A 14,540-nucleotide genomic window follows, 5' to 3' on the forward strand; every position below is an offset into this window, starting at 1 on the left:
TTGCTGTGGGATCAAATGACAAGACATTTACCTGTTCCGTAAGTGGTGTCTATTATACTATCTCTCCCCTCCCCTACCTTGATTGTCCTCACCTTCCTGCTGATGTCACTACCCTGCCAGGACCTTTGCCCTCCCCCCATGACATCTTCAAACCTTCCTATTATGTCCGGACTCCTCCCCATCTGCTAAGGAGAGCCTTCTCTTATCCTGACATTTACAACCCCTCTGCTGCTCTCTTAAACCTCTCAGTGCTTCCTAAAGATTTATTAACAGTTGTGTTTTTTTATTTAATCTCTCTAGGCTACAAACTCCATGACAGAAACTGCTCTTTTTTTTTCCTTCTTATCCCTACTGCCTGGCACAGTGCTTGGTAGACATTCAGCACAAACAACTGGTTGAACAAAGAAATATTCTAAAAATCTGTGTTTCTATGAATGACCTTCTCAGTAATGTTCTTTCCAACTTAACTCAAGGAAAGAATTCCTATCCCTTCCATGAGTCTCACTTCCCACCCAGTGGCCAGTACCTGGAACACTCCATTGGGAATCCAGAGTTAAGGGACTGAAGATATTCCTCCTGGGAAAACAAGAAGAGCAGTGCTGTAGTCAAAGTCCTCCAGCTGATAAAGAGCTATCTAGAAACATGGCTGTCTAGAAAAGTAGCACAAAGAATTTTTTAGCACCTGAGTTTTTGGTGACAGTGAATCAAGGTGGACCCATCTAGAAGAATACAGGAGCTCAAGGAAAGGGACAGATTTGTCACAGACTGGAAAAAGAGCAAAAATTTAGGAAAGCCATAGGTCTAAATTGGGTAAGTCACAGGAGTTGAAAGTCAAAGAGTAGGCAGGGCAGGAGCTCCACCCACATGTGCAGGGAAAGCTACCTTAAAACTTACACCTTACAAGAGCAAGGCTCCTCCTTAATTTCTGCAAGGACCAATGCACATCTCCTCCTAGCATGGACTCCCACCAGCCTGCACACATTGGGTTGATGTTAATGTTGCAGCTTGCCACTGGCACTAGAAAGATTTTTCTGTTGTTTTTTGTCATTGGACTTTTACTTGCTCAAATTTAACATGTTGCCAGGATAAGACTTCAAGATGTCAACTTATTTGCCATCCGCATCATTTATGTCTTCAACAAATACATATTTACTGAGTGCATCTAGGCCAGACACTATTCCAATGATAGAGAATGCAGTAACAAAGGAGACAGAGTCAATTGTAGACTCTGGAATTTGGGTCTGCAATTTATCTCAGCACCAGTGGCTGACAGGGTGAAATTCAAGTTTAGGTCTTCTGATATTAAACCTATGAATTTCCACATACATCCCTCCCAGGTGGTGTAAAATTGCCTGGTTAATGTTCAATAAGTTTCTTTGTCCTGGGTCTTTAAACTTTCCCCTAACCATAAGCTCAGCTCACTTGTGTATGTGAACTGGCCAGTGGCTGTCATGTGAGGTGAACAGGATGCCCCTTGACAGAAGGACATCCAGGGTGTTGTAGCCCAGAGGTTTTCAGCAAAAGTCTATCTTAATAATTCTGAAAGTCCTATTAATGGAAAGTAATATTTTGTCTCTACTTGGAATATCCAGAATAGCTGAAACTTATATGAAGAAGCCCCACATTCTTACAAAAAGGAAAAAAATTCATTTAATTCTTAATATTTAGAAAAGTACCTTTCAGTAAAGATTAGTTTTTCAAATTTCAAACTATAACTATCAAGTTATAATTCATGGCACCCAAATGCTGACTCAAAAGCTAGATTACTATCTTGTTGAGATTAGGTACATAATTAAATGATTATTGATTCAGCATTTGAACCAAGCCTTTGGTAAAAATGGGTCTTTGAAAAATGCAGCTTGAAATTGAACTTGTGCCATTGATTAAAGGGCTTACCAGAAAAAAAATAATATTTTGCTTGGTCACCTGACTGACTTGACCAAAGCTCTGTGAGGAACTGACATTTCTATCTTAAGATTCCAGCGGAGAAACAGATGTCCTGTGCACATTATCCCTGGTTCATACAAGAATGTTTATTAAGTTTGTGCAATAATATTACAGATTTTGGTATGTGTGACTAGACACAGTTAGCCAAAACCAAATTTAAATTGTAATTGAGTAAATCTGATTATTTCAGCTGTGTATTAATAAAGCTAAACAGAGTTGATTGCCAAGATCAGTATTGTACAAAAGATATACCTCAAGGTGCAATTGGTATGAAACAAAATCTGTCACATTTGTATAATTTCAGTGGCCTTGTCAGGGGTTGTATAGTGGAAGCTGAAATAAAGTGGAATTTCCTGCCTTCAGCACTGTCTGAAGAGCTGAGCATCTCTTGGTTTTGTGTCAGTGTAAAAGGAGCAATTTAGGGAAAGTATTTCCCTATGTCTCATGATTTCTTTTACCCAAGAACATGAATTTTTTAACAAAATTTGAATTCATGGAAGTTTGGTTTTATCTACTTGCCCAGCCTGAGAAATAATGGTTGACACTGAGTCTCACTACATAATATATTGGAGATTTTTTTACATTTATAAAAGGTTTCTAACTCAGAATTCACTAACACCCTAATCTCACTTAAGTGATTTAATATAATTGCCTCACACAGAGTGAAGTGATTACTCTGCAGAACACAGCAGCAGAGGAGAGAACTAGAATTGGGACTCAGGAATGTGCACTGAGCTGACACCACAGGGCGGGCGAGGCAGGCCAGACCACTTGCTCTAAGACCTGATACCTGCCATCATCCTCTTACCCTTGGTTTCTCCAGAGACCAGCAGAGACTCACCCAAGGTCAAGGCTGGGGTGCAGTCCTGCAAGTGCTTTCCAGAGGGAAACTCCTGAAACACTCAATCTGCAGCTGAGTACAGCATCTAACTGTTGTCATGGGCCATTGATCCCAGTCATGAAGGGGAATGAAGCTGATATCAGAGACCGAATTGTCGGTTGTAGGTGAGGTAGAGATGATCTCTTGCTGGGTCTCCTTTAGTAATCACTGTGTTCTCACTCTAATTGGCCCAAAAGGACCAGAGCTGCCCCCTCCCTTGGATTGGCTATGACAGGTTGTCATGTGTGGGTGTGAGTGTGTTTGTGGGAGTGAGATAGGATCAATAACTTGACAAAAGCAGACAATTAAAAAGATATAGAGGGGAAAGTCATTTATTTTAGAAAATGGATTTTTTTCTCTTGAAATATAAATATATTCTCTCTCTTTCCTTCTATATGAGTGGGATTGTCTATGAAGTTATTAGACTCAGAAATGTGATGCATTGCTATAAGCAGATCTGAAGTGGATATGCTTTTCACAACATGACAGAAAATGCCTTTTTATTACCTTTATATCAGGTTTGATAGTTGTGAAATCTGTCCTTCAAATAATAGTATTTAAGTGAATTCTCTACAGTTGAAATGGATTCCAGCATTCTCAGAGAAAATGAATATATATTCCACACAAAATAACAGTACAACAAAACCTTTCTAAGAGAAACCAACATATTCACCTAGTGCAATTCTGTGCAAATGAATTAGCAAAGATATGGCAGCGATTTACAAATAATGCTTGCATTGAACCAATCTAGTTTTAGATGTTCTGTGACAGCATCTTTGTGGGTTCTTCAATGCTGATGATGTGTTGTGACCCCTCAACCTCTGCTGTCACTAAAATAGCTGCCTCCTAACTGCAGGGATTCTGTCTCTCAGCATGAAGTTCTCACTGGAGCTACCCTAAGTTATGGGTTCTGCCTTCCTTCTGAGCCAGGAAACGACTACAGGAAATGGTCAAATTCTTTCCTCCTGGAAGATGTGCAAGGGCTAAAATGGTCGAGGCAAATTCAGGGGGAGAGTTGGCATCTATGGGGCTTGGGAGGGACTCCAAGTGAACTAGCGCTTCTTGGATGTGAGGAAGGGGCTTGTGATTCAATCCTGGTGGACATACACTGAGTTCCATGGATGAGGCTGTCCTCAGTCTCCACTTAGCCATGGCTGTGTTTACTAAGTTGGGCAACCATAGAAGTCTTGACCTACATGGCCTTCCACAAGGCTCTGAAACTTGAATCACCTTTACTGCATACCTGCCCCAGAGACATGAGAGATCTCCCAAGTTAGTAAATGTGAGGCTCAGACAAGGAAAGTGACTTGTCTACAAGGTGACAGAGCCATCAGACGGAGCATCCACTCCCCCAAATATGCCACTTCGCACTACAATTTTCACCATCCTTTAGATGCTCTCGTGTACGAAAACAATGGTTCACACTGGGGGGTGCTCCACACTTAGCCCCTCAGCACTTCTGAAAGCATGACATTAATTAACTCATTGAAATCTCCCACCACCCTCATGGTGCAGACCAGCATCTGTTATTGCTTGTAAAATAGTGAGCAGTAGGACATGTAAGATGTGAGTCAGGAACTTGGCCTTACCAACATTCAAAGGGTTCCCAGAGCACAACCAGCTGTACTCACGTGCATCTTGTCCACCGGCTTCTGATGGGGCTCATGATGCTTTATTACTGCAGCACTAAAACATGATGAAAGTGCAAAGAGACAGGAAAGTCACAGTAAAGGACAAAAACAGAAGGCTAATTGCAAGGAAGGGCAGAAGAGTGAAGTGGGAAGAGACTCCAGATATGCATCAGACCTGCACAGCTACATGTGCTTCTCAGTTTCTTAAAGCCCAATACCTAGGAGTTAATCTCATTGATCATTGATGAATGGCTTCATTAGCTACCACAGACGCAAGATCTCTGTGCAGCAAGATTACAACACAGATCAGGTATCCTCTCGTCTTAATGGAATTTCTCACACAGTTTTTTACCACCATTATTCAACATCACTATAACCATTACTAGTAGTCATAGTGTAGCATAAATCTTTAGTGGCATTTATATTGACTGTGTTCATTCGTTCATTCATTCATTCAGTGAATATTAAATGAGCTTCTACTATGTTCTGGGATTGGCATACACAGAGAAGAATAAGACACAGTCCTGCCACCAGAAGTCTTTTGGACAACATATACATATAGCCAAATACTTATCTCCTGGAAGGCCAGTGATGGAGGAATGTATAGTACAAGACCTAGGAAGAGAAGATGTATACGGAAAGACTTCCAAGAAAGGAGAAGTCCCAGAGTCCATTCTCACAAATGTGACCCGGAAGTGATTGTTTTTGAAGAGGAAATGAGAACATGACCCGAAAGCAGAGTGAGAGCTGAGAAATGGCAGGTGTGTAAGAAGAATTCTACTTCCTTCAGTGTTTCCAGGTCATGAAACACGAGGCACAGGCTTGCCCTCTGTCCTTCTGGGATGAAAATGGGGCCAGAAAACAGAAGTCTTCCACTCCATGCTCAGTTGGACCTGATATAGTTGCTTCTTTTTAGTTTTTTATTAGCATAAATTAATTACACCAGAGAGTTTCATTGTAATATTTCCATCCAGGCATATAATGTGCTTTGATCAAATTCACCCTGTTACTTCCTCTTAATCCTTCTCCCTCCCTTTTGAACAGTTTTTAGTTATGCTCTTATATATAATATATATCATATATATAATTTACTTGTACTTTGTATTTTGATTAGATTGTTTTTCAGGTAAGTTCTGGTTAACTTTTACCCTAGCTGGCTTCTAACAGTGATTTGTCTTCATTTTCTAAGTAGCTGGGATTAGAGTTGTGTATTATCATACCTAACAAACCTGATCTTTTGCTAATGGGCTGCTACAAGGTCCTCTGCTGAACTTCCAAAAGTTGTGGGGTTTTTCCTTTTTGGTGGAAATGAGATTTGGACTCAGGGCTTCATGCTTGAAAAGCAGGTGCTCTTGCCCACCACTGACGAATGGATTAAGAAAACGTGGTATCTATACACAATGGAATTTTATGCAGCCATGAAGAAGAACGAAATGTTATCATTTGCTGGTAAATGGATGGAATTGGAGAACATCATTCTGAGTGAGGTTAGTGACCCAAAAGACCAAAAATTGTATGTTCTCCCTCATATGTGGACATTAGATCAAGGGCAAACACAATAATGGGATTGGACTACGAGCACATGATAAAAGCGAGAGCACACAAGGGAGGGGTGAGGATAGGTAAGACACCTAAAAAACTAGATAGCATTTGTTGCCCTCAATGCAGAGAAACTAAAGAAGATACCTTAAAAGCAACTGAGGCCAATAGGAAAAGGGGACCAGGAACTAGAGAAAAGATGAGAGCAAAAAGAATTAACCTAGAAGGTAACACACACGCACAGGAAATCAATGTGAGTCAATGCCCTGTATAGCTATCCTTATCTCAACCAGCAAAAACCCTTGTTCCTTCCTATTATGGCTTATACTCTCTCTACAACAAAATTAGAAATAAGGGCAAAATAGTTTCTGCTGGGTATTGAGGGGGTGGAAGGGAGAGGGAGGGTGCTGGGTGGTAAGGGAGGGGATGGGGTCAAGGGGGAGAAATGACCCAAGCCTTGTATGCACATATGAATAATAAAAAAAAATGTACTGGAAAAAAAAAAAGAAGAAGAAAAGCATGTGCTCTACTTCTTGAGCCACACCTCCAGTCCATTTTGTTCTGGTAAGTTTGGAGATTAGGTCTCATGAGCTATTTGCATAGTCTGACCTTGATCCTCCTGATCTCACCTTCCCAAGTAGCTAGAATACAGGTGTGAACCAGTGGTGCTGGGTTTGAAGGCCCTAAAGTTTTGTAGTATCTGTTTTAGACTTTCCAGCCCATTTTGCTAAAGTAAAAGGCTCTGTCACTGAACACAGAAGGCTCTATGTCATATCAGACCCTGACACAGCTGTAGCTCCATGTGAGAGAGGAAATACTTTTGAGCTGGTCTCACATCCACCAGCAAAGGGTCTTTGTGAACAGCCTGTAGGTGCTTGGTCAGGCCAATGATGCTGTTGTGAAGATAATGTTCAGACTTCTGCAGGCTCCTTCAGTCAGCACATGGGAACCAGCTCTTCTCTAAGAAGCTGAGTCTGGAAGGCCTGTTATGACAGCACGTGTGAGCTATGGATAGTTAACCTTTCTGATGCTGAGTGATTTAAGAGGTGCCTCTTTGGAGTCTTAGGAAATGTGTTCCTGCAAGCCCTACTAAAAATAAGCATGGTTGCCACATTAGTGTGCAGTAATAGTGGAAATAAGGACTTCTGTTTCCACTGGGTCATTGTCATCTATGTCAGAGGTAGGTCTGTGAAGAATCTGGGAGCGTGTGGGGACTCACCACTGAAACAAAGCAAACAAAAACAAGCACCCACTCTGCACCTGGCCATTTAGTGCCCAAAGTGTCAGTTCAGGCACTGAGGTAGCAAACTCACCTGTTCAGTGTAGCTCATGACCCAGTTGTGTCTGAGGAGGACCAGTTAGAAGATTTCTTTCAAGGCATGGTAAGTTAACATCCTATGGTAATGAATTCCATAAATAAAAGATGAGGAAATGCCATTGTTTTGCCAACTGCCCAATGTTAGCTGTATCTCCCAATCCAGCTGCAAGATTCCTGTAGTGAGTTTTTCCCCTCCTTGGCTTTAAGTTGTAACACAACGCTCTTGCATTTGGTTACATGAGAACACGTAATGGAATGTCCCTTTCATTTATAAAAGAGAGTCTTGAAACTATTATTCCACATGGTGGAACATCTGATCAGCTTGGATATTAGAAACCTGCCAGTGTTTGTGAGCTAGGAATTGCTGTGCCTTTCCCAGAATTAGTGGCCCTCCAGGTAACTGATGTAGAAACTTTCCAGAAGAGTAAGCAACTATATGAACATAATATGGTCTACATCATCTGGAGAAGCATTCAATTACAAGATCGTTATTTTAGATGCATACTTAGTCATGTGAATTTGAGTGTGTGACAATACTTTACAAGTAGAAACACTCAATTATTCAAATTGAACTGGAGAGGGGCATGCTGCCTTGCTTATTTATACCCTGAGGATTCCCTAAATCTGGACCATGAGCCTTCTCTTGAAAGTGGCCTTTGCATAGATCAGTCTCCTTCTGAAAATGCCTCAGTGATTCTCAACTGTAGAGTAACCCCCTTCCCCTTGAAGGTGGGCTGGGCCTGTGGCTTCCTTCTCGTGGCTAAGATATGCCAACCCGTGGTGGACTATGACTTACAACGTGAGGTAGCAGCCAAGATGCCGGCTAGTGCCTTGCTTCCGCCCTCCCTCACCAGCTCTCACAGTGAGCTGCAATCCTAGAACAGCCCATGTGGCAAGCAGTGGAGGCCTCAGTCCTACATGCCAACAACCCAAGCCAGCTAGAAATGTACCCCGTCCCAGCTGACCTTTGATTGCAGCCTGCACAAAGTCCAGTCACGGCTCCACATTGCCTGATTACAGAAACCATGAGTTAGTGTGTTGTTGAAAGCCACTGATTTTCTATGTGGTAATGGATGCTTTACTCATTGAGAAAATACTCCAAAGCCCATAAATTACAGCCCTTGGGCCAAATTCAATCTGCATCCAGTTTTTATAAATAAAAGTTGTATCGGAGCACAGCCATGTTGTCAATGGCTGCTTTTGCTCACAATCCACAAAGATAAGCAGTTGTGACAGAGATCATGTCCACTGCAAAGCTTACAGCATTTACTAAAGTACTAGCTTACCGCTGGCAGTGGTGGTGCAGGCTAGTAATTTCAGTTACTCAGCTGTCAGAGACAGGAGGACGGTGCTCTAAGGCCAGCCTGGGCAAAAGCACAAACCCTTCTGTGAAAACTAAGCTACAGCTAAACGACTAAGTGCAGTGACTCAAGTGGTAAAGTTCTTCTTAGCAAGAACAAAGTCCAGAGCCCAAACTCCAGTATTGCCCCCCAAAAATTTACCTCTTTTAGCTGAAATCACTTAAGCAATAGTGAACACACCAACTGTGCACAGGTAAAAGAAAAGTGAAGCTCTGGGAAGAGAAAATGACACATTGGGTGTTCTGTGCTGTTGGCATCGCTGCTGTGACTTGGCTGCCAGGTCCCTGAGGCCATTTTGTTACTAACTAACAGTGCTCCACCAGCTGGTAAAATCAGCTCGGTTCTGACCACATCTTCACTCAGGAATTCTAAACATCATAACAGAGATTGCTTTATTTCATCTCAAGTTTCCAATAAAATTGTCAGCTCCTCAAAAGGAGAAATCTGAAGCCAAATGGATCCTGCAGTCAATGACCCTCATCTTCCTTCACAAATGAGAAAACTGAAGTCTGGAGGCACTGACCACCTGCTCAGCATGCTCAGTGTTAGGTGGCAGGGGCTGACATAGGAATTCTTTCCTCCTCTTTTGATTGTCTACCTTGCTGCAGTCCTCAAAGTGCACGCTTAAAAACCTCCTTTAAGGAGTTCCTGTGACACCTTCCTGCAGTGATCACTGTCCACCCAACAGCCGTGCACATCAACAGCAGCCACTGCTGTAGGTGAATGTACGAGACCAATTCAGGCCAATGGGAAGCATTGATTAACCTGCTCAAGGGTTTTTGGCACAAGAATTCCAGAGGGCTGAACTGTGAAAGGAAGCCCAGTGGGAGACTTTTGCCAAGGGGAGAGTCCAAGGAAGAAAGACCACCCTGGCCAGACCATGGGGTGGTAAGGAATGTTGTTGTTGCTAATGACCTCCTACTACAATGATTGTCTAGAGTAGAGGCAAACAAAGAGAATGATGAAGGAAGCCATACAAAAACTCTGAGCAATAAAAATTAAAATTTCAAGGTCACTGAAGGTCATTAACCTTAGCCACAGACAGTTTGCTCCTTCTACAAGGCCAAGTCACGCATACTCTAGGCATAAATATAACTAATCTATGCATGTGTGACACACTAATATCTTTTGCTTGTGTGTTTGTTCTCAGTAGCATGCAGAAGCCACCAAAGAAATATTTGTAATGAATGAAAATGAACTTGATGGTCTGAGTTCCCAGCCTGTAACATATTAAAAGATTCAAGCAGTAAAAAATACACAGCACTCAGAATAATGGAGCAGAAAATGAAATTAAATATGAGGACCCCAAGGGCCTATGAAAAGGGGTCAATTCCACCTGGGTCAATAGTCTATTTATGGGCAGGGACCCTGGATACTGTAGAAATCACCCTGAGCCTCACATATGATTTGGGTCTTGACCCCCACAATGATTTGGGTCTTTGGGTCCACCTTGTGTCTCTGTCCACTGGATCTAAGGAGCTATGCTAAGCTTGGGAGAGAAAAGAGAAAGAAATATCCACCTTTGCCATGAAGGAACTCATAAGAGAAGCTTGGGAAGTGTGTTAGCTCTCTGTTGCTAGCTCTCTGTTGCTATGACAAAATACCTGAGAAAGTCAACTCAGAGTAGGGAAGATTCATAGTTTCAGAGGTTTCTGTTCGTGGTCACTTACCTCTCTTCTTTCTGGATCTGAGGTGGTTCAGAATCTCGTGGCATGGACAATGTGGAAGAGCAAAGCTGTGACCAGAAAGCAGCAAGAAACAGAGAGAAAAGGTCCGACAACAAAATGTCCCCTTCAAGGACACATTCCCAGTGACGACCTCTTTCCATTAGGCCCACATAATAAAGTATCCACCATCTCTCAATAGTGCTACCAGCTGGGGAAAAACCTTCAACATGTGAGCTGTGAGGAACATTTCAGACCCATGCTTGCACCAGAAAGGAGAGGGTAAAGTGTAGAAGAGGTCAAGTTTGGGCTGCAGATTTCAAGTCGAGGAGAGAGACGCTGAGTGTTATTGGCAGGACACATGAACCTTAAGTGGGGGAGTCAAGGTGGGAGGCAAAGCCCAAGGGAAAGGACACTCAGAAACAGGCTGCACAGTGGGTGGTGCTGGAGGCAGAGGCCTGGTGGGTCACACTCAAGAGTTTGGATCTAAGGGACAAGTTTTAAACTGTCATAGGGGTACAACTTGGACTTCACAGTGCTTAACCATGATGGTAGCATACAGATGACGAGGCAGAGGTAAGACTGAGATGAGAGAAAAAACAAGACCCAAGCTGATGACATAGCACTATCTCTAAAAGCCAGGTATGAGGACAGGCACACCCGTCCATCCACAGCCCACTGGAAATTAGAGTAATGGTAGAAAGCACCGGCTTACAGCCAAGTGGCTTTTCCCCTTCACAGAAAAAAACACCATCTGGTCACTATGTCTTCTTGGCTGCTTCACTCCATGGACTAAGTGCCCAGAGCAAGGAAACAGAGGCCAGAAGACCCTCCAGAGCTGCTGCTGACAGTCCTGGCTCCAGCCCTCCCTCTCCTCCAATTCCCGTGCAATGATTTACAGATTCATAAAGTTTCTGTTTATTTCCCTTAAAACCTTAACTAGTCATCATTCAGGACAAGAAATTTTTCTCTTTTTCAATCAGGGAAAAGAATGCTTGCGAACAGATGAGACATGAGTTTGCCCAACGGAAGCTGTGTAAGGGTTTGTTGGAGGCCTAGGAGCTCCCAGCAGCTGCTGAGGTCAGAGCTAAGACTCCAGCCACCTGGTGCAAAACCCAAGGGAAGCTGGTCTGTATGTGTTTCCTTTACCACTCTTCCGGGACAAGGGCAGGTAGAAATATCTCCTGTCATCCCACATCATAGACCATGCCCCTGAGCACGAACTGCAACTTAACATTAAGCCATGCTCCAGATTCGGTATGTACAAGACCTTGAACTCAGAGATCAGGGAGCAAGCACATGTTACATCAGCCTATTTAAGAATGGAATGGTCAACAGGGCATTTTAGAGATCCCTCCCTCTCTCCCTCTCTCCCCTTCTCTCTCTGGACACTGTGGCTTTACAAGCAGAGCCATGCTCAATCTTGAGCCAGTCCTGAGTTCAATTTTTCACTCATTCAGTGAAAGTGTGTTCATGAATCTACGATTTGTGCGACATGCTGTCAAACTATGGTTCTGCTCTTAATGGGATGAGATGGAGTATAATCAAGAAAAGAAATAATGAACAGGACAGTTGCAGCTGAGCTCCCTAAAAGAAGATGTGTGAGCAGTCACTTGATGGACAGGTGTGACTGGATGGAGACAAGCTAATGTACATGGCATTGTCAGGGAGAGAGAAGCCGGAGGCGGAGTGGGGCGGTGGCCCTCAGGCCCAGGGTAGGACTCTAGGCTTGATTCTCAGCCAGTGGAGGTCCACTGGAAGACTGAACAGGAGAAGAAAGAAGCTGGTGGGGAAATGTGATCAGGTTTGCATATAAGAACGCCATTCTGGGCCAGGTATAGTGCCTTGTGCCTATAATTCCAGCTACTCAGGATAGAGATTGAGAGGATCATAGTTCAAGGACAGCCTGACCAAAAGTTAGCAAGATCCCATCTCAACCAATAAACCAAGTGCGGTGAAATGCCTGTGGCTTGGCTATGTAGGAGGCTGTAGGTAGAAGGATTGCAATCCGAGGCTGACCCCAATCAAAACCACAAGACACTATTTGAAAAACAACTAAAACACCTGCTTAATAAGTGCAAGACTCCGAGTTCAAACCCCAGTACAGCCAAATAAATAAATAAGTAATTAAAAATAAAAGGCCATTCTGAGCCTCAGATTGCAAATGAGAACCAGTGACCCCAGCAGGCAGAAAGTAGAGTGATTGAGGCTGGAAATGACTGCACCTGGCTGAAGTGCTGCGGTGCGGATGAAGAAGAGGAGGAGCAGGTCCCCACCAAGTGTCAGTTGAGGTTATGTGCAGGTGTTAAAGGAAGGATGAGTCCTAGGTTTGTTAACTTCATAAACACTGTGAACATTGGTATGCGTACGTATACATTCTCTACAGTTCTCTTAATTCTGGTTTTCAATTTTAATATTTACTATCATGTTTGTAATTTTTTTCAAATCCCTATTCCTTTGTGATTTAATTCATCCAAATATAGACATAGAATAAAGCATACTGAACTCACACATCGCCCTTCCTCACTTCCTCTACCTGGAACCGTAATACAATTTCGTGCTCATAAATTCGTGGCGGTCTTTCTGAAAAATGTGCGTGACCAGCTGTGATTTTCCCTCCAGAAGGAACATGAGGATGTAGTTGCCACACTAGTCCTGTCCGAGAGATGTGAGAATGTGACTAAGCAAGGACTGAGGAAGACCACACTGTCAAGAGAATCGACTTATCTCTGGCCAAGGAAAGACTTCTGAAAGTATTTACTGTGGTCTTTCACCTTTCAGTCTTTGGTCTTCATAAATTTAGGGGTGTGTAAGCTCTTGTCATTAACTCATTTCCAAAAGATTTCTCTGATCCTTAACGTACATGCAAAATACTTTGGGGAACAGCGTGGCAGAGAATTTTATGGAACATCAACACAGCTTTTAACAACCTGATATGTACTTAGGGGAAGGACACTGTGGAGCCTTGCAGGGGAGCTCAGAGTCGTCGTCTGCGGGCTGCTCACAGGATGTCCCCATGGCAGGATGGCTCAACATTGCACCTTGTCATCTGCAGATGGCCATCTGCTGGAGACTGGATCTGCTGGAACTGCAGGGTGCTCAGAGGCCATGGGCGGCATAGGGATGAGTGGGAGGATATGCACAATTATTTTTATTAGCATATGATAGTTATTCAGGGAGTTTCATTGTGGCATTTCCATATATACATGTGCACAATTTAAACGTCAAGGCAAACCACATCCCACACCTTGCAGGTGAAGGTTTACAGCCTATTTGTATTTTTATTCCAGATCAGGAAGGGAAAAGCCTAAACTTTTCCGTCTTCTCAGTAGGCTGAACGTCTACCCAGTGGCAATGGTCTTAGTAAATGAGCAGCCTGGAGCCATTATCTTCACAGCAACATATTAACGTGGTGCGATTACACAAACTGGGGTTCTTTGTAGATGTCTGATGAGGTTCATTTTGGATTATGAATATCATATTTATTGCTGTTTTATGTGTGATCATCAAATTGATAGCTAATTCTTCCAGCAGCAACTCATAGTGAGGGCCATTAAGAAGGTTGTTCTCTGGTTTTTTTTTGCTCTAAAATAGGTGAAATGTGACCTAATTTTAAGGGTAGTACAAAGAAACTACTTTTTAAAAATAAGTACTGAAAACTAAGTGAGTACACAAAAAAATCTGCTCTGTGCCTGACTTCATATTTGAAGTAGTCATGTTTGAAATCTCAGATTAAACGGGGCCGGCCAGTGCACAGGCAAGCTATTCAGCACACCAGTGCAGTGGTTTTATGAGCTGACAAGTCTAGAGGCAGTACTTATGAGAAGGAATGGGAGTTTTCTGAACTTTTCTTGGTTCTACCACACCAAGAAAGGAGCCTGTGAGCCAAGAAGTGGTCATGCTGGAGAGGCTGATCAGAAAGGGCTGAGAGACCAGTGAGACCAGAGGCAGACAAGACAGGCATGAGGAGCTGCTTTGTGTAAGTAGTCCTTAAGCATTTACAAAACTCAAACCATGGTAAGATCCCACTGTACACCCAGTAGAATGGCTATTTGGCTATTGTCAGAACAACTTGCTGAGGGCCAGTGGCTCACACCTGTAATCCTAGCTACTCAAGAGGCAGAAACTAGAGGGATCATGGTTCAAAGCCAGCCCGAGCAAATAGTTTACAAGACCCTATCTCAAAAAAACCCTTCACAA

Source organism: Castor canadensis, chromosome 12 (genome assembly GCF_047511655.1).
Source record: "Castor canadensis chromosome 12, mCasCan1.hap1v2, whole genome shotgun sequence".
In the NCBI taxonomy this organism is placed as follows: Eukaryota; Metazoa; Chordata; class Mammalia; order Rodentia; family Castoridae; genus Castor; species Castor canadensis.